The following is an 18,613-nucleotide window of genomic DNA, read 5'->3' on the forward strand; positions in this document are numbered from 1 at the left end:
AACCATTATTCTGGGTGTTTTTGTGAGGGTGTGTCTGGTTGAGATCAACATTTGAATCAGTACATTTTTTAAAAAATTCAAAAAAAGCAGATTGTCCTCCCCAGTGTGGGTAGGCCTCATCCAATCCATTGACTGCCTGACTAGAACAAAAGGCTGAGTAAGGGAGAATTCTCTCTGCCAGACTGTCTTTGAGTTGGGCTATTGGTCTTCTGCCTTTGGACTTGGACTCAGTCTGGAATTTACACCATTGACTCTCCTGGTTCTCAGGCCTTTGGAATCAACCTGGAGCTATACCATCAGCTTTCCTGGGTCTCCAGCTTGCCAACTGCAGGTCCTGGAACTTCTCAGCCTCCATACCCATGTGAACCAAATTCTTATAATAAATCTCATTCATACATATACATGAATTGTGCTTTCAACAGCTGTTTCAGCAACTTTCAGCAAAACACATGTGTATGTAAATATATACATATATATCTCCTATGGGTTCTGTTTTTCTGGAGAACCCAGAATACTACTACTACTATACACTTAATAGAATGACCACAATAAAAAATAATAACACCAGATACTTGTGAGGATGTGAAAAAGCTCGGTCTCTCATATGTTGCCGGTGGAAATGTAAAATGGTACAGCCACTGTAGAAAACAGTTTGACAGTCTCCTACAAAGCTAAACAAGCAGTTAGCCCATGGCCTAGCCATTGAACTCTTGGGCATTTATCTCAGAGGAAGAGAAGCTTATGTTTACACAAAAATCTGTAACTGAGTATGCACAGCAGTTTATCTGTAATAGCCCCGAAACTGGTGACAATGCCAATGTCCTTCCACAGGTGAATGGTTAAGCAAATTGGAGAGCACCCGTACCATGGAATACCACTCAACAATAAGGGAATAAACTACTGACAGACATAACAGCTTGCATGAATCTCAAGGGAGGTGTACTGAGTGAAAAAGAAGCCAGTACCATGAAGTTACATACTTTTCATCCTCTCAATAGAATCTTTTGCAAAAGTTTTAAATTTTGAGTAGGTTGAATTTATCATTTTTTCCTACTGTGGATCAGGCTTTTGGTGTCAAGTCTAAGAACTCTTTGCTTGGCCCTAGGTCCAAATGATTTTCTCCTACATTTAGTTCTAAAAGTTTTATAGTGTTATATTTTACATTTAAACTTGTGATCCATTTTGAGTTAATTTTTGTATCAGGTGTGCGATTTTTGTCCTTTTTTTTTTTTGCTTACAGATGACTGATTGCTTCAGCACTACTTGTTGAAGGAATATCTTTTCTCTAATAAATGGCTTTTGCACCTTGTCAAAATCAGTTGGGCATCTTTGTGTGTGTCTGTTCCTGAGTTCTCTCTTTCATTTAATCCCTGCAAATAGCACACTCCCTTAAAAATCTAGTAGAGTGATTCCTCACACTTGATTCTTCCTTTTCGAAATTGTTTACATATTTTCGTTCCTTTTCCTTTGCATGTAAATTGTAGAATGAGCTTACTGACATGTTGACAAGAATTGTGTTAAATATATAGGTCAGGGGCTTCCCTGGTGGCGCAGTGGTTGAGAGTCCGCCTGCCGATGCAGGGGACACGGGTTCGTGCCCCGGTCCGGGAAGATCCCACATGCTGCGGAGCGGCTGGGCCCGTGAGCCGTGGCCATTGAGCCTGCGCTCCGCAATGGGAGAGGCCCACGTACCGCAAAAAAAAAAAAAAAAAATATATATATATATATATGTGTGTGTGTATATATATATATATGTGTGTGTGTGTGTGTATATATATATATATATATATCAGTTTTGGGAGAATTGATATATTTATTATGTTGAGTCTTCTAATCCGTGAATACAGTTTGTCCAATTATTTAGGTCTTCTTATTTAGGTCCAATTATTTAGGACCGGGGCACGAACCCGTGTCCCCTGCATCGGCAGGCGGACTTTCAACCACTGCGCCACCAGGGAAGCCCTATAAACTATATTTCTTATAAGCAACATATAACTGAGCTTTTCTCTTTCTTTCCCCAGGTGACCATCCCCGTCTTTCACCTTACCTTCTTATTTTCTTATTTCCTTATTTTATTTTGTTATTTGCTTTTTATTTTTGCTGATTGATCCAGTTAGTCTCTATTCTCTTCCCTCCCTCATGTGAATTTGGAAATTTTGCTGTACTTTCCATTCAGTATTCCCATTCCTAATCATCGTCCTTGGATACAGACTGCTAAAGTCTTACACAAGATGATATTACTTCACCAAGTTCCCTTCCCCCCATGCTCTCCTTAGCCACCACAAGAAGAAAATTTTAGTGTTACTACTTTTCTACATATGCCCACCCAATTCCCAATTCCTGGATATCGCTGGGATGAACTGTACTCTTAGCCCCAGACTATTATTAGGCTTCCTTTGTAGTGTGTCTCATATTTCAAGGTTCTTAGTGTTCATAGTACAAATTCCCAGTCAATCATTATCCAGTTAGGGTAACCACATGTATCGCAAAGTTCTTTGCCTACCATTGACTCCTTTGCTGTTTCTTTCCTTTTTCAATTTTTTTTTTCATCTTCTTCTCATCCACATTCTTCCCCCTCCCTATTCTTGACAGAGTCCTTTCTGGAACCTTTTCAGGTTATGTGAATGATGGTCTCAGAATCCTTGCATCCCAGAAAATATCTTTCTTTCACCCTAAAAAGTGGATAGTATCTTGACATATGATACATCCTTGACTCCTAGTCTTTTTCTCTTACTAATTTGTAAACGTTACTTCTCCGTTCCACAGACTTCTGCTCCTGCATAGAAGTCCAGTGCCAGTTGATTTGTTTCTTCTTCTGTATGTAACTTGTTCTTTGGTCTAGAAGCATGCAAAATTTATCTTTTACCTTGGCATTTTAAAATTTAATAGGATAATGCCTAGGTGTGTGCCCTTTCATCACGTCTCCTAAACCTGCATAAATAACTCTGCAAATAACAAACATTTTCCTGGTCATTTATTTGTTACTTTTTCTACCTGTTACGATTTTTCCTTCTGTTGTTTATGTTACTTGCAAACTGGTGTCTTAGGATCTGTCTTCCAAGTAACTTTTGTTTTCTTTTGCACATTCTTTCTCTTTGCATGTTTGTCCTAGTTTTTGAAATTATTTCTTCCACGTGGTCTTTAAGACCACACTTTTTTATCTCAAGAGTGGCAGTTCTGTCCTTCAGTGTGCCTAGTGAAATTTTAAGTTTGGGAAGAATTTTTTCTTTCAATTTCAGGAGTTTGTTGGTTTAATGCTTTCGTGGAATCTCCCTAAGTGTTAACTAAGGTAACGTTAGTTACTCTAAGAAATAACCTCCCAAATCTTGTGGCCTGTAGTACAGAGAAGGGTCTGTTTCTGCAGTCATTCTGTTCCCTGTGCTGACAGAAACTCACCCTCTTCACTGTTTGGTTTAAAAAGATAGAGACATCATGAAAAAGGCATCTGAAAGTAGTTGGGCAAGTTTTTAGGCATGGTTGTTATTGGAAGAGGAGTGGAAGTGATAGCTGTGTACCCCAAGGAATGGAGATAAATCCAAAAAATCCTTGCCTGGCTCTTCCACCTTCAAATAGCTTCTATGGGTCCAGGTTCTTATCTCACCTAGAGGTGGAAAAAAATCTTGCTTCTGTTAGATATCTCCCGAGATTCCTTATACACCCCTCTCCTCTTCCTACGTTCTTCCACTGGGGAGCACAGTGCAGCGCGGTGCTTAAGAGCTCGTACCCGGGAGTGAGATCAGACCTAAGTACTCTACCACGAACTGGTTTGGGTCTTTGCACCGGTCACTTTGAACTGGCCAACTCTGTAAGCTTATTTCAAACGTCAACTCCAAAATAGGGTAAAAACACAGTGCCTGCCTTATAGGGTTTCTCTAAGGATAAAAGGAAACGATGCCATTACCGTACTTTAGCGTAATGCCTAACCTGCGACGAATGCTCCGGATACAACAGCTACCGTGATTAGGAGTGGTTCAGTCACTTGGGGGTTTGAACTATAGTTTTTCTGCAGACAACTCCCAACCCGTGTCTCCAGCCCCAGCTGCTCTCCTGAGCTACAGTACATTTGCCTTGTTCAGCCGGACAATAGAACTTGGATATTCAGGCAGAATGCTCCTCCACGGAGCAGCCCTAACTCACCCTTTTAGTCTTACCTCCTGTACTACTCTGCTATGAATACACTCTTGCTGGTTTGGACAATTTTTTACCATCTCCCCTCTGTTTCTTCTACCTGGAACGTTCTCTTGGCTATTTCCATTGATCAAGATTTAACACATTCCTGGGCTTCCCTGGTGGCGCGGTGGTTGGGGGTCCGCCTGCCGATGCAGGGGACGCGGGTTCGTGCCCCAGTCTGGGAAGATCCCACATGCCACGGAGCTGCTGGGCCCGTGAGCCATGGCCGCTGAGCCTGCGCGTCCGCGTACCGCAAAAAAAAAAAAAAAAAAGAAAAGATTTAACACATTCCTTAGGAATAAGCTCAAATGCCACTTTCCCTGATCTTCCCTAATGAAGAACTCTTGTAACTCTGAATTTTTATGTAAGTTTTATTTTTCTTGTCACTGGTGGTGTCACTCATTACAATAGGTGTCACTCACACAATGAGTGTGAGTCAGGATCCTCTCAGCTGTAAGTGACAGGATCTCTGTACAGATTAACAAAGAGGGCATTTGTAGGCTCAGGGAACCCGAAATATGGAGGAAACCTCAGGCACAGCTGGATCCAAAGCCCCAGGCTAGTTATCAGGGCTCTCAGCCTCTACATCTGATTTCACTTCTTCTTGTGAGTTGGCTTAATTCTCACCTACTGCTAACTGGTTTCCTTTGTGTAGGGAAAATGGTTCTCAGTCAGCCCAATGCCCTCTCTACAGCCTAGGATCCAAGTGCAAGAGAAACTTCCCATCTGTCTCCAGCAGAGGAGTCCTTGGGAGGAACTCTGACCATCCTGGCTTCGGTGGCCTGACCATATATATATGTATATTCTTTTTTTTTTTGGCCTCACCGTGTGGCATGTGGAACTTCCCCAACCAGGGATCGAACCCGTGCCCCCTGCAGTGGAAGCGTGGAGTCTTAACCACTGGACCGCCAGGGAAGTCCCATATCTATTCTTTTTCAGATTCTTTTCCATTATAGGTTATTACAAGATATTGAAGATAGCTCCCTGTGCTATACAGCAGGTCCTTGTTGTTTATCTATTTTGCATATAATAGTGTGGATCTGTTAATTGCAAATTCCTAATTTGACCCTCCCCTCACTTTCCCTTTTGGTAACCGTAAGTTAGTTTTCTATGTCTGTGAGTCTATCTCTGTTTTGTAAATAAGTTCATTTGTATCATTTTTTTTTAGATTCTCTATATAAGTGATATCATATGATATTTGTCTTTCTCTGTCTGACTTACTTCACTTAGTGTGATGATCTCTGGGTCCATCCACGTTGCTGCAAATGGCATTATTTCATTCTTTTTTATGGCTGGGTAATATCCCATTGTGTGTGTGTGTGTGTGTGTGTGTGTGTGTATGTATGTGTGTATGTGTTTGTGTGTGTGTGTATGTGTGTGTGTGTGTATATGTGTGTGTGTGTGTGTATGTGTGTGTGTGTGTGTGTGTGTGTGTGTGTACCACATCTTCTTTATCCGTTCATCTGTTGATGGATATTTAGGTTGCTTCCATGTCTCGGGTATTGTAAAAGTGCTGCTATGAACATTGGGAAGCATGTATCTTTTCAAATTAGAGTTTTTGTCTTTTCTGGGTACATGCCCAGGAGTGGGATTGCAGGATCATATGATAACTCTATTTTTAGTTTTTTAAGGACCCTCCATACTGTTCTCCATAGTGGCTGTATCAATTTACATTCCCACCAACAGCGTAGGAGGGTTCCCTTTTCTCCACACCCTCTTCAGCGTGTATTATTTGTAGAGTTTTTGATGATGGCCATTCTGACCGATGTGAGGTGATACCTCATTGTAGTTTTGATTTTCATTTCTCTAATAATTAGTGATAATGAGCATCTTTTCATGTGCCTGTTGGCCATCTGTATGTCTTGTTTGGAGAAATGTCTGTTTAGGTCTTCTGCTAATTTTTTGATTGGGTTGTTTGTTTCTTGGAGCTGACTCTTTGAGGGAGAGGATTAATGATTAAAAAGTAGAAACCTGGCATGACAAGTGTGGATTCAGAAAGCATGAGGGGTTGAGATGCTGAAAGCAGGTAAAGACAGGAAGAACCTTAATGTCCCAGTGACCTGAGGAAACACTTAAGTGAGGGTGGATGTAAGCGTGAACTAGGAGGCAAAACTGGAGGAAACCATCAGAGCACTAATTATTGTGTTCATGGTGCAGTGGGAGGTGATTAGGTTGAGATGAGGTCATGAGGGTGGAGCCCCCGTGTTGGAACTAATGTCCTTATGGGAAGGGCAAGAGACCAGAGCACTCTCTCTGCCACGTGAGGACACAGCAAGAAGCTGGCCATCTGCAAGCCAGGAGGAGGGCTCTCACCAGGACCAAATCTCCTGGCACCTTGATCTTGGGCTTCCCAGCCTCCAAAACTGGGAGAAATAAATGCCTTTTGTTTAAGTCACCCAGTCTATGGTATTTATTACAGTAGCCCAAGCTGACTAAGATAACCAGTTATTTAATTAGCTTCTTCCTTTGTTCAACAAACAGTTATTGAGTTCCCATTATGTTCCAGGCACTGAGGATACACACACATGCACATCCAATTTTTTTCTGAGTCATTTGCAGATCAGCTATATATATCATGGCCCCCAACCCCTAAGTACTTCAGTTTGTATTTCTTAAGAATAGGAATATGTATGCTCTTACATAAGCACAGTACAGTTTTCTACTTGATACCTTTTTTATTGATATAATACTTTAGTCTACTGCTAATATTCCAATTTTGTCAGCTGAACTAATATTCCCATTTGTCAGGCATCGCATGTCTCTTTAGCCTCCATTAACCTGAAACGTTTCCATAGCCTTTTACAACGTCGACAGTTTTAAAGAATATAGTCCCTCCTCCCCTCCCATCTTCCTAATAGAACATTCTTCATTTTGTGTTTGTCTGAGGTTTCTTGTGTCCTTCTAAGGGCATCACAGGTAGAGACACATGATGTCCAGCTAGCTCTCATTGGTAATGTTAATTTTAATCCTTGATCAAGTTGCTGCCAGATTTATTCATTGCAACTGAGAAGCAATCTACGGGGAGACATCTTTAAAAAATGAAAAACCCTGTTCCTCATCAAAATTTCCCTCTGAGGTTGGCATCCAGTGATGGTTTTCTTTTTAAGATTATTTATTTTTAATTGTGATAAAATATTCATATAACATACATTTACATCTTACCCATTTTTCAGTGTACAGTTCAGTAGCATTAAGTACATTCACACTGTTGTGCAACCATTACCACCATCCATCCGTAGAACTCCTCTCATCTTCAAAACTGACAGTGCACCCATTAGACAATAACGCCATGCCCCTTCCCTCCAGGCCCTGGCAACCACCGTGCTCCTTGCAGTCTCTATGAATTGACTACTTTAGAAATCTCATGTAAGTGGAATCATATAATATTTGTCTTACAGTGATTGGCTTAGTTTGCTTAGCATAACGTCTTCAAGATTCATCCACGTTGTATCCTGTGTCAGAATCTTCTTCCTCTTTAACGCTAGGATTCCACTGTCTGTATACAACACGTTTGTTTATTCATTCATCCACCGATGATTCTTCACTGATCCAATCTCTACCCTGGTGGTTGCAAAATGACAGTTTTCCAGCTCTGGAACCCCCTCCACATTAACAGTTGGCCCTCAGCACTCTGCTGTAAGCAAGAGCCTTTCCTTTTTTCCCCACTTTATTCGTCTGTTTATCATTGTTATAAGCCCATGAATCCCTATTTTTGAATGTTTTATAATTCGTCCTTATACTAATTATTTTGGTGCTCAAATATTGTGCCAGCTGTGGCCAGCAGGAGCCCCTTCAACCTGATTTTCATGACCTGCATCCATTGTATTTTACAAAGGAGTTCCTTACTTTCTGGCGTTACGTGACATTCCAGGCTCATCTGGTGTCTATTCTGTCAAGCCCTGGAATGAGCCATTTTCCGAGATGCTCTCATTACATACACTGGGGATGGTGGTAGAGATCAAGCTCTGGGTTCCAGGTGCTCATTACCACTGGGGTACTTTGCTTCTTAGCCCTTTCAGCAGACAATCCTGGGTAATAGAAACATGTATCTACACATATGCAAACACATACATACACGTACACATGCACACGCATATGTACAGATACACATGTGCACATAATCATGTATATACATATATTTAAAAAATGAGTTTACATCAATGTCTCCAATTTCCACAGAGTTCTGTCCGAGCTTCCCATATTCCATATTGTATAAACTTCTATAGTGAGAACTGGATCCCAACAACATCAACATTTTTGCTCATTTGCTTAATCCTATAATATGTAACATGATATAATATTGGGTAAAAGAAACGGAGGTAAATAGACCTTTAGAGTGAGGTTTCATGTTAATCTGTCTGGGAGTTAGGCTGTGTTTATTCTTTGCTGTAGCTGTGGTTTCCAAGGCTAGAATTTCTTCTAAGGTCCTTGTTTTTGTCTCCCTGGTCGTCTTTAGGTTTCCCTAGAGACTAATTCTTAAATAGGGTCTGAAGTCTGCAGCTCTTTCAGTTGTCGTCTCCAGGAGTCCTGTTAATGTGGTGGTGAGGTATGGGAGGAAGGGAAACATTATATAGAGCCTCTGATTAGGTCTCAGTCTTTTAGGAGCCCTGGGTTGTGACATTCACGGGTCACCTCCCCACCATCCCCATTAGGTGAGGAAAACTAGAATGGGCTGGAGTGGGGTATTGTGCTCTCCCCAGGTCTGGTGAAATATTTTCTCTTCAGGGCAGGCAATTGTGGAGGAGAACAGAGTGCTCTGAGCTTAGTTCAAAGCAGTTACTTTCCCCTTCCCCCTGAGGACCTTGTGGGACTCCTGGAGGTAAAACTCAGGAAAGTGTGGGGTACCCCAAGACTAGGCTTTCAGGAGTTTTATCTCTCAAGCTAGCCCACGCTCAGCCTCTAGAAATTAGTGGCTTACATTCAGGTGTTCCTGCCAGGCTCCAGGTGCAGCTTCTGCTCTCCGTGAGCTGTGGTTTTCTGTGTCTGCCTGTCTGTCTCGCCAGTTTTCAGGGTGTCAGTTTGCCCTGTGACCTCAATTCTTTGATGGATTTGAGAAGCAGTTTGTTTAGCTTTTTTTTTCTTCTTTGTGGAGTTGGGAGTGATGAGGTCCAAGCTTTTTACGTGTCAGAGCAGAACCTTGAAGTCAATGCTATTGATTTTTGTGTGTTAATTTTGTATCCTGCTATCTTATGGAATTCTTTTATCGTTTGAATTGCTTCATCTTTCATTTTCTAGCATTTTCCAGATATGCTATTCTGTCATGTGCAAACAGAGACAGTGTTTTTTTGTTTTTTTGTGGGTTTTTTTGGCCGTGCTGTGTGGCATGCGGGATCTTAGTTCCCCAACCAGGGATCAAACCTGTGCCCCCTGCAGTGGAAGCGCGGAGTCTCAACCACTGGACAGCCAGGGAAGTCCCCAGAGAAAGTTTTATTTTCAATTTTCTTTTCCTTATGTCATTTTCTTTAGTCAAACTGTATTAGCTAGTACCTCCAGAACAATGTTAAATAGTTGTGGAGATAGTGGACATCTTGCCTGACTTTAATGGGAATAGCTCTTGCGTTTCTCCATTAAAAAAGAAGCCGGCTTTAGGACTGAATTATATATACATTGCCATGTGTTTTAAAATGTAGGTTTTACTGTTATTTAAGCATGGCAAGGCCAACAGATCAAGAGATGACTTCCATTAAGAAGAGAGCTTGTTATACTCACAGATCCCCAAAGGAAGGGGCATGCCACACCATTGGTGGGGGGGGGCACATGGGGAAACCCCAGGGTGAGCCCAGGGGGGCAGAGGGAGTGAGGGGAAATGTGGTCAAAAGCCTTTACTGTGGCTTCCATGGGAAGGAAGGGGCAAGGCAAAGCAAGCAGACTTGGGATGGCTAGCTTGAAAAATTTCAGCAGGCCCTAGGACCTAGGGCTGCCCCCAATTTTCTGCTAGTTGGCTCCAGGGTGATTAGAGCAGGTAGTAATGCCCCGGAATGTGAGAGCCCAATAAAGGAGATGGTATCACAGATGAGTTCTTTACCATGTCTATGAATAGAGAGATAACGGTAGAAGGGGTAGTCCCTCGAGGATGAGGAAGGTCTCAGCATGAAAATACAGAAGATAAAATGAGGTGGTTAATATAGAGTGTTAAGGAAGTCTTAATCCATTTCTGTTTTCTCAGGAATCTTTAGGGATGAGTATTACATTTTTTCAAAGGCTTTCAGCATTTATCGAGATAGTCATGATTTTTCTCCTTAAATCTATTAGTATTGTGAATTATATTAAAATATATTCTAATACTGAACAATTTTTGATTTCCTGATATAAATTTGGTTTAGAGTGTTAATATTTTAAGATGTGAATATCCACTTTTTATACCAATGTTGTGCAATTCCCCCCTTTATATCTTGAAATTATATTTATAGAAAATATAACCTACCTATATGTTAATAATAATATTAAAATATATTGCCCTAAGTTTAAATTGACCTAAGTTTAAGGGTAAATAAAAAGTAAATGATTTGTTATAAACTGACGTATTTTTATACGTAAAAATATGTAAGTGTTTGAGCATAACTACACTAGAAGATTCAGTAATTTAGACAGATTCTTGCACTGTTCTTAGAATCATTGTGAATGCGACAGCCGCTACAAAAACAGATTGAGAATGATGTGCTGTATTGGTAATGTCAATAACAAATATGTTGCCATCAGTGACATGATTTTCAAACTTGAATGACTCTTGTTAATATCCAAACAAATCAAGTTACAATGTTATCTTTTTTTTAACATCTTTATTGGAGTATAATTGCTTTACAATGGTGTGTTAGTTTCTGCTGTATAACACAGTGAATCAGCTATACATACACAAACATCCCCATATCTCCTCCCTCTTGTGTCTCCCTCCCACCCTCCATATCCCACCCCCTAAGTGGACACCAAGCACTGAACTGATCTCCCTGTGCTATGCGGCTGCTTCCCACCAGCTCTCTGTTTTACCTTTGGTAGTGAATATATGTCCATGCCACTTTCTCACTTCATCCCATCTTATCCTTGTCCCTCCCCGTGTCCTCAAGTCCATTCCCTATGTCTTTATTCCTGTCCTAAGCCTATGTTCTTCAGAACTTTTTTTTTTTTAGATTCCATATATATGTGTTAGCATACAGTATTTGTTTTTCTCTTTCTGACTTACTTTACTCTATATGAGAGTCTCTAGGTCCATCCACCTCACTACAAATAACTCAATTTCATTTCTTTTTATGGCTGAGTAATATTCCACTGTATATATGTGCCACATCTTCTTTATCCATTCATCTGTCGATGGACATTTAGGTTGCTTCCATGTCCTGGCTATTGTAAATAGAGCTGCAATGAACATTGTGGTACGTGACTGTTTTTGAATAATGGTTTTCTCAGGGTATATGCCCAATAGTGGGATTGCTGGGTCATATGGTAGTTATGTTTTTAGTTTTTTGACGAACCTCCGTACTGTTCTCCAGTGGCTGTATCAATTTGCATTCCCACCAACAGTGCAAGAGGTTTCCTTTTTCTCCACACCCTCTCCAGCATTTATTGTTTGTAGATTTTTTGATGATGGCCATTCTGACTGGTGTGAGATGATATCTCATTGTAGTTTTGATTTGCATTTCTCTAATGATTAGTGATGTTGAGCATCCTTTCATGTGTTTGTTGGCAATCTGTATATCTTCTTTGGAGAAATGTCTATTTAGGTCTTATTACCAGTTTTGGATTGGGTTGTTTGTTTTTCTGATATTGAGCTGCATGAGCTGTTTGTATATTTTAGAGATTAATCCTTTGTCAGTTGCTTCATTTGCAAATATTTTCTCCCGTTCTGAGGGTTGTCTTTTCGTCTTGTTTATGGTTTCCTTTGCTGTGCAAAAGCTTTTAAGTTTCATTAGGTCCCATTTGTTTATTTTTGTTTTTATTTCCATTTCTCTAGGAGGTGGGTCAAAAAGGATCTTGCTGTGATTTATGTCATGGAGTGTTCTGCCTATGTTTTCCTCTAAGAGTTTGATAGTTTCTGGCCTTACATTTAGGTCTTTAATCCATTTTGAGTTTATTTTTGTGTGGTGTTAGGGAGTGTTCTAATTTCATCCTTGTACATGTAGCTGTCCAGTTTTCCCAGCACCACTTATTGAAGAGGCTGTCTTTTCTCCATTTTATGCTCTTGCCTCCTTTGTCATAGATAAGGTGACCATATGTGCGTGGGTTTATCTCTGGGCTTTCTATCCTGTTCCATTGATCTATATTTCTGTTTTTGCACCAGTACCATACTGTCTTGATTACTGTAGCTTTGTAGTATAGTCTGAAGTCAGGGAGCCTGATTCCTCCAGCTCCGTTTTTCTTTCTCAAGATTGCTTTGGCTATTCGGAGTCTTTTGTGTTTCCATACAAATTGTGAGATTTTTTGTTCTAGTTCTATGAAAAATGCCATTGGTAGTTTTATAGGGATTGCACTGAATCTGTAGATTGCTTTGGGTGGTATAGTCATTTTCACAACGTTGATTCTCCCAATCCAAGAACACAGTATATCTCTCCATCTGTTTGTATCATCTTTAATTTCTTTCATGAGTGTCTTATAGTTTTCTGCATACAGGTCTCTTGTCTCCCTAGGTAGGTTTATTGCTAGGTATTTTATTCTTTTCGTTGCAATGGTAAAGGGGAATGTTTCCTTAATTTCTCTTTCAGATTTTTCATCATTAGTGTATAGGAATGCAAGAGATTTCTGTGCATTAATTTTGTATCCTGCTACTCTACCAAAGTCATTGATTAGCTCTAGTAGTTTTCTGGTAGCCTCTTTAGGATTCTCTATGTATAGTATCATGTCATCTGCAAATAGTGACAGTTTTACTTCCTCTTTTCCAATTTGGATTCCTTTTATTTCTTTTTCTTCTCTGATTGCTGTGGCTAAAGCTTCCAAAACTATGTTGAATAATAGTGGTGAGAGTGGGCAACCTTGTCTTTTTCCTGATCTTAGTGGAAATGGTTTCAGTTTTTCACCATTGAGAACGATGTTGGCTTGGGTTTGTCATATATGGACTTTATTATGTTGAAGTAAGTTCCCTTTATGCCTACTTTCTGGAGGGTTTTTATCATAAATGGGTGTTGAATTTCATTGAAAGCGTTTTCTGCATCTATTGAGATGATCATATGGTTTTTCTTCAGTTTGTTAATATGGTTTATCACATTGATTGATTTGCATATATTGAAGAATCCTTGCTTTCCTGGGATAAACCCCACTTGACCATTGTGTATGATCCTTTTAATGTGCTGTTGGATTCTGTTTGCTGGTATTTTGTTGAGGATTTTTGCATCTGTGTTCATCAGTGATATTGGCCTGTAGTTTTCTTTTTTTGTGACATCTTTGTCTGATTTTGGTATCAGGGTGATGGTGGCCTCATAGAATGAGTTTGGGAGTGTTCCTCCCTCTGCTACATTTTGGAAGAGTTTGAGAAGGATAGGTGTTAGCTCTTCTCTAAATGTTTGATAGAATTCACCTATGAAGCCATCTGGTCCAGGGCTTTTGTTTGTTGGAAGATTTTAAATCACAGTTTCAATTTCAGTGCTTGTGATTGGTCTGTTTATATTTTCTATTTCTTCCTGGTTCAGTCTTGGCAGGTTGTGCTTTTTCTAAGAATTTGTCCATTTCTTTCAGGTTGTCCATTTTATTGGCAGAGTTGCTTGTAGTAATCTCTCATGATCCTTTGTATTTCTGCAGTGTCAGTTGTTACTTCTCCTTTTTCATTTCTAATTCTATTGATTTGAGTCTTCTTTTTTTCTTGATGAGTCTGGCTAATGGTTTATCAATATTGTTTATCTTCTCAAAGAACAAGCTTTTAGTTTCATTGATCTTTCCTATCATTTCCTTTTTGCTTATTTCTGATCTGATATTTATGATTTCTTTCCTTTGCTAACTTTTGGGTTTTTTTGTTCTTCTTTCTCTAATTGCTTTAGGTGTAAGCTTAGATTGTTTATTTGAGATGTTTCTTGTTTCTTGAGGTAGGATTGTATTGATATAAACTTCCCTCTTAGAACTGCTTTTGCTGCATCCCATAGGTTTTGGGTCGTCGTGTTTTCATTGTCATTTGTTTCTAGGTATTTTTTGATTTCCTCTTTGATTTCTTCAGTGATATACTGGTTATTTAGTAGTGTATTGTTTAGCCTCCATGTGGTTGTATTGTTTACAGATTTTTTCCTGTAATTTATATCTAGTCTCATAGCGTTGTGGTCAGAAAAGATATTTGATACGATTTCCATTTTCTTAACTTTACCAAGGCTTGATTTGTGACTCAAGATATCTATTCTGCAGAATGTTCCATGAGCACTTGAGAAAAATGTGTATTCTGTTGGTTTTGGATGGAATGTCCTATAAATATCAATTAAGTCCATCTTGTTTAATGTATCATTTAAAGCTTGTATTTCCTTATTTATTTCATTTTGGATGATCTGTCCATTGGTGAAAGTGGTGTGTTAAAGTCCCCTACTATGATTGTGTTACCGTCTATTTCCCCTTTTATGGCTGTTAGCATTTGCCTTATGTATTGAGGTGCTTCTGTGTTGGGTGCATAAATATTTACAATTTGTATAGCTTCTTCTGGGATTGATCCCTTGATCATTATGTAGTGTGCTTCCTTGTCTCTTATAATAGTCTTTATTTTAATGTCTATTTTGTCTGATATGAGAATTGCTACTCCAGCTTTCTTTTGATTTCCATTTGCATGGAATATCTTTTTCTATCCCCTCACTTTCAGTCTTATGTGTCCCTAGGTCTGAAGTGGGTCTCTTGTAGACAGCATATGTATGGGTCTTGTTTTTGTATCCATTCAGCCAGTCTGTGTCTTTTGGTTGAAGCATTTAATCCATTTACATTTAAGGTAGTTATTGATATGTATGTTCCTATTACCATTTTGTAATTGTTTTGGGTTTGTTATTGTAAGTCTTTTCCTTCTCTTGTGTTTCCTGCCTAGAGAAGTTTCTTTAGCATTTGTTGTAAAGCTGGTTTGGTGGTGCTGAATTCTCTTAGCTTTTGCTTGTCTGTAAAGGTTTTAATTTCTCCATTGAATCTGAATGAGATCCTTGCTGGGTAGAGTAATCTTGGTTGTAGGTTTTTCCCTTTCATCACTTTAAATATGTCCTGCCACTCCCTTCTGGCTTGCAGAGTTTCTGCTGAAAGATCAGCTGTTAACCTTATGGGGATTCCCTTGTATGTTAATTATTACTTTTCCCTTGCTGCTTTTAATATGTTTTCTTTGTATTTAATTTTTGATAGTTTGATTAATATGTGTCTTGGCGTGTTTCTCCTTGGATTTTTCCTGTATGGGACTCTCTGATCTTCCTGGGCTTGATTGACTATTTCCTTACCCATATTAGGGAAGTTTTCAACTATAATGTCTTCAAATATTTTCTCAGTCCCTTTTTTTTTCTCTTCTTCTGGGACCCCTATAATTCGAATGTTGGTGTGTTTAATCTTGTCCCACAGTCTCTGAGACTGTCCTCAATTCTTATCATTCTTTTTTCTTTAATCTGCTCTGCAGTAGATATTTCCACTATTTTATCTTCCAGGTCACTTAACTGTTCTTCTGTCTCAGTTATTCTGCTATTGATTCCTTCTAAAGAATTTTAAATTTCATTTATTGTGTTGTTCATCATTGTGTGTTTGAACTTTAGTTCTTCTAAGTCCTTGTTAAATGTTTCTTGTATTTTCTCCCTTCTATTTCCAAGATTTTGGATCATCTTTACTATCATTACTCTGAATTCTTTTTCAGGTAGACTGCCTATTTCCTCTTCATTTGTTTGGTCTGGTGGGTTTTTACCTTACTCCTTCATCTGCTGTGTGTTTCTCTGTGTTCTCATTTTGCTTAACTTACTGTGTTTGGGGTCTCTGTTTCACAGGCTGCAGGTTCGTAGTTCCTGTTGTTTTTGGTGTCTGCTCCCAGTGGATAAGGTTGGTTCAGTGGGTTGTGTAGGCTTCCTGGTGGAGGGGACTGGTGCCTGTGTTCTGGTGGATGAGGCTGGATCATGTCTTTCTGGTGGGCGGGACTGCGTCTGGTGGTGTGTTTTCGGGTATCTGTGAACTTATTATGATTTTAGGCAGCCTCTCTGCTAATGGGTGGGTTTGTGTTCCTGTTTTGCTAGTTGTTTGGCATAGGGTGTCCAGCCCTGTAGCTTGCTAGTCATTAAGTGGAGCTGGGTCTTAGTGTTGAGATGGAGATCTCTGGGAGAACTTTTTCTGTTTGGTATTACATGGGGCTGGGAGGTCTCTGGTGGACCAAAGTCCTGAACTCAGCTCTCCCACCTCAGGGGCTCAGGCCTGACACCCAGCCGGAGCACCAAGACCCTGGCAGCCACACGGCTTGTCTCCTCCCATCAATTCTGTGATCTCTGTCTTAAATTTTATCCACTTAGCACGTTTATCTTGGTCTTCACAACCCAAAGGAGCACGTTGCCCTGCAGCACACCTCAGCGAGGGCCAGCGCACCACACAGGACAGGCCGGGCAGGGTCTGGGGGCTGGTGGGGGGAGGAGGAACTTGGCGGCCAAGGGCAGTGGTCATTTGCCAGGCACTGAGGTGTCTCCAGGGCTACCGTGGTGCCCTCCTCTGACCTGCTTTGGCTCCTGGTGGCCAGGCGGCCCCAGCACCTCAGGTCTTCACAGACTAGCCAAACCGAGAAAGCCTACAATGTTATCCTGATTTACATTAGCGTTCCATGCCTAGAAATTTCAGTGTAGATGAATATGGTGCAAAAATGGGTATGTGTAAAACAGAATTAGGTTCAAAACACAGAAAATTAGAAGTTTTTCACTCGTAACAATGTTCAGTATGACATTCATTATTATGCAGGATTGTCCCATGAAGTGTGAGACATCTAGCATCCTTGGCACCCACCTGCTCAATGCCAGTGGTACCCTCAGTTATTTCTGTCACTAAATGTGCCTCTATCCAGTTCATCACTGAACTAGGTGAACTCTATTTTTCTCAGCCAATGGCATTTTAGTTTTGCAAATATCATCTACCACCTACCAATCCATGGCATTGTCTTCTATGCAGATGACTGAAAAATGACCAAAACTTATGTGAAAATGGTCACCTTCAGAAGTAGTAAATTAAAAGTCAAGAATATACTATTTCCTTCAAAATTAATTATTGATTTACAGAAATAACACTGAATAGTTCAGGGTGGTATGAAACAGGGACTCTTAAATATTTTAATTGTGGTGTGAAAATTTTAAAGCAATTTGGCCAGAGTCCTTCAATGTATCCATAGTCTTATGCCAAGTTATCCCATTTTTTCTGGTTTTACCCTAAAGAGACAGTTTGAAAATACAGGAAAAGAAAATTATAACCGAGTGTCATTATCAACAGTAAATTATTAGAAATGTGATGAAAAGTGATCTGATGTACGATTACTGAAAATCTGGGGTAAGTTTTATATGAAACATGCAGGACCCATATGAAAAAGAAAACTGCAAATACTTTGGATGTCAGGGGACATAAAAGAAGATTTGAATAAAATTTCTGGGTGAGGAGACTCAATTTTGTAAAGCTGCCAGTTTTTTCCAAGTTAACATGTACATATAATGACATTCAATAAAAAGTTCCAATGGGATTTTTTTGGGAATATGACTGAATGTTTCTAAAATTTATCTAGATGAATAAATGTATAAGAATATTCTTTAAACTTTTGGAAAAAAAGAATGCAATCAGGAGAAATTTGCCCTAATAGATGTTAAAATATGTCATATACTTACAATCAAAAAGTATGATTCCAGGGCCAAAACAGATAAACAGATAAGTGGAGAAAAAGAGATATCCAGACATAGATCAAAGTATATATTAGAATTTACTATATGAAGAAGGTGGTACTTTAATTATTACTTTTGTGGGGGATGACTAGTAAGTGGGTTTGTGAAGTGGGTAAGCATTTCTTAAGAAGATAAAAATAGATACTCCCTTACTCCTTGTACCAGTTAAATTCCAGACATACTAAAGATTTTAAAAGAAGTAACATTAAACTAGAAGAAAATACAAATGAATATAATACTGAAGTGGGGAATTCTTTCCTAAGCATGACACCACAAGTAGAAAACAAAAAGAAAATGATCAATTATACAAAAATCTAAAGCATCTGTACTTTAAAAAAAACTCAAAAATCTCAACACATAAGACAAAGACTCAACACCATTAAAATACAAAGAATTCTAACAAATCAATAAGCAAAGGATGAATTCCTTTTTCACATTAAAATTTCATTTTAATAGAAAGCTTAGTTTGAAAATGAAGAGGAAATTTATAAAAGGAGTAGCATTGAGTATCATTAAGCATATGAAAATCAACAATATTAATTCTAACTTGCAATGTAAGACAGAAAATAGGGAAAAACTCAAGATAATAAGGCTTGCACGTCATTTTGGCAAATATTTAAAGGACTCTTAATGTC

Source organism: Orcinus orca, chromosome 18 (genome assembly GCF_937001465.1).
Source record: "Orcinus orca chromosome 18, mOrcOrc1.1, whole genome shotgun sequence".
NCBI classification, from domain to species: domain Eukaryota; kingdom Metazoa; phylum Chordata; class Mammalia; order Artiodactyla; family Delphinidae; genus Orcinus; species Orcinus orca.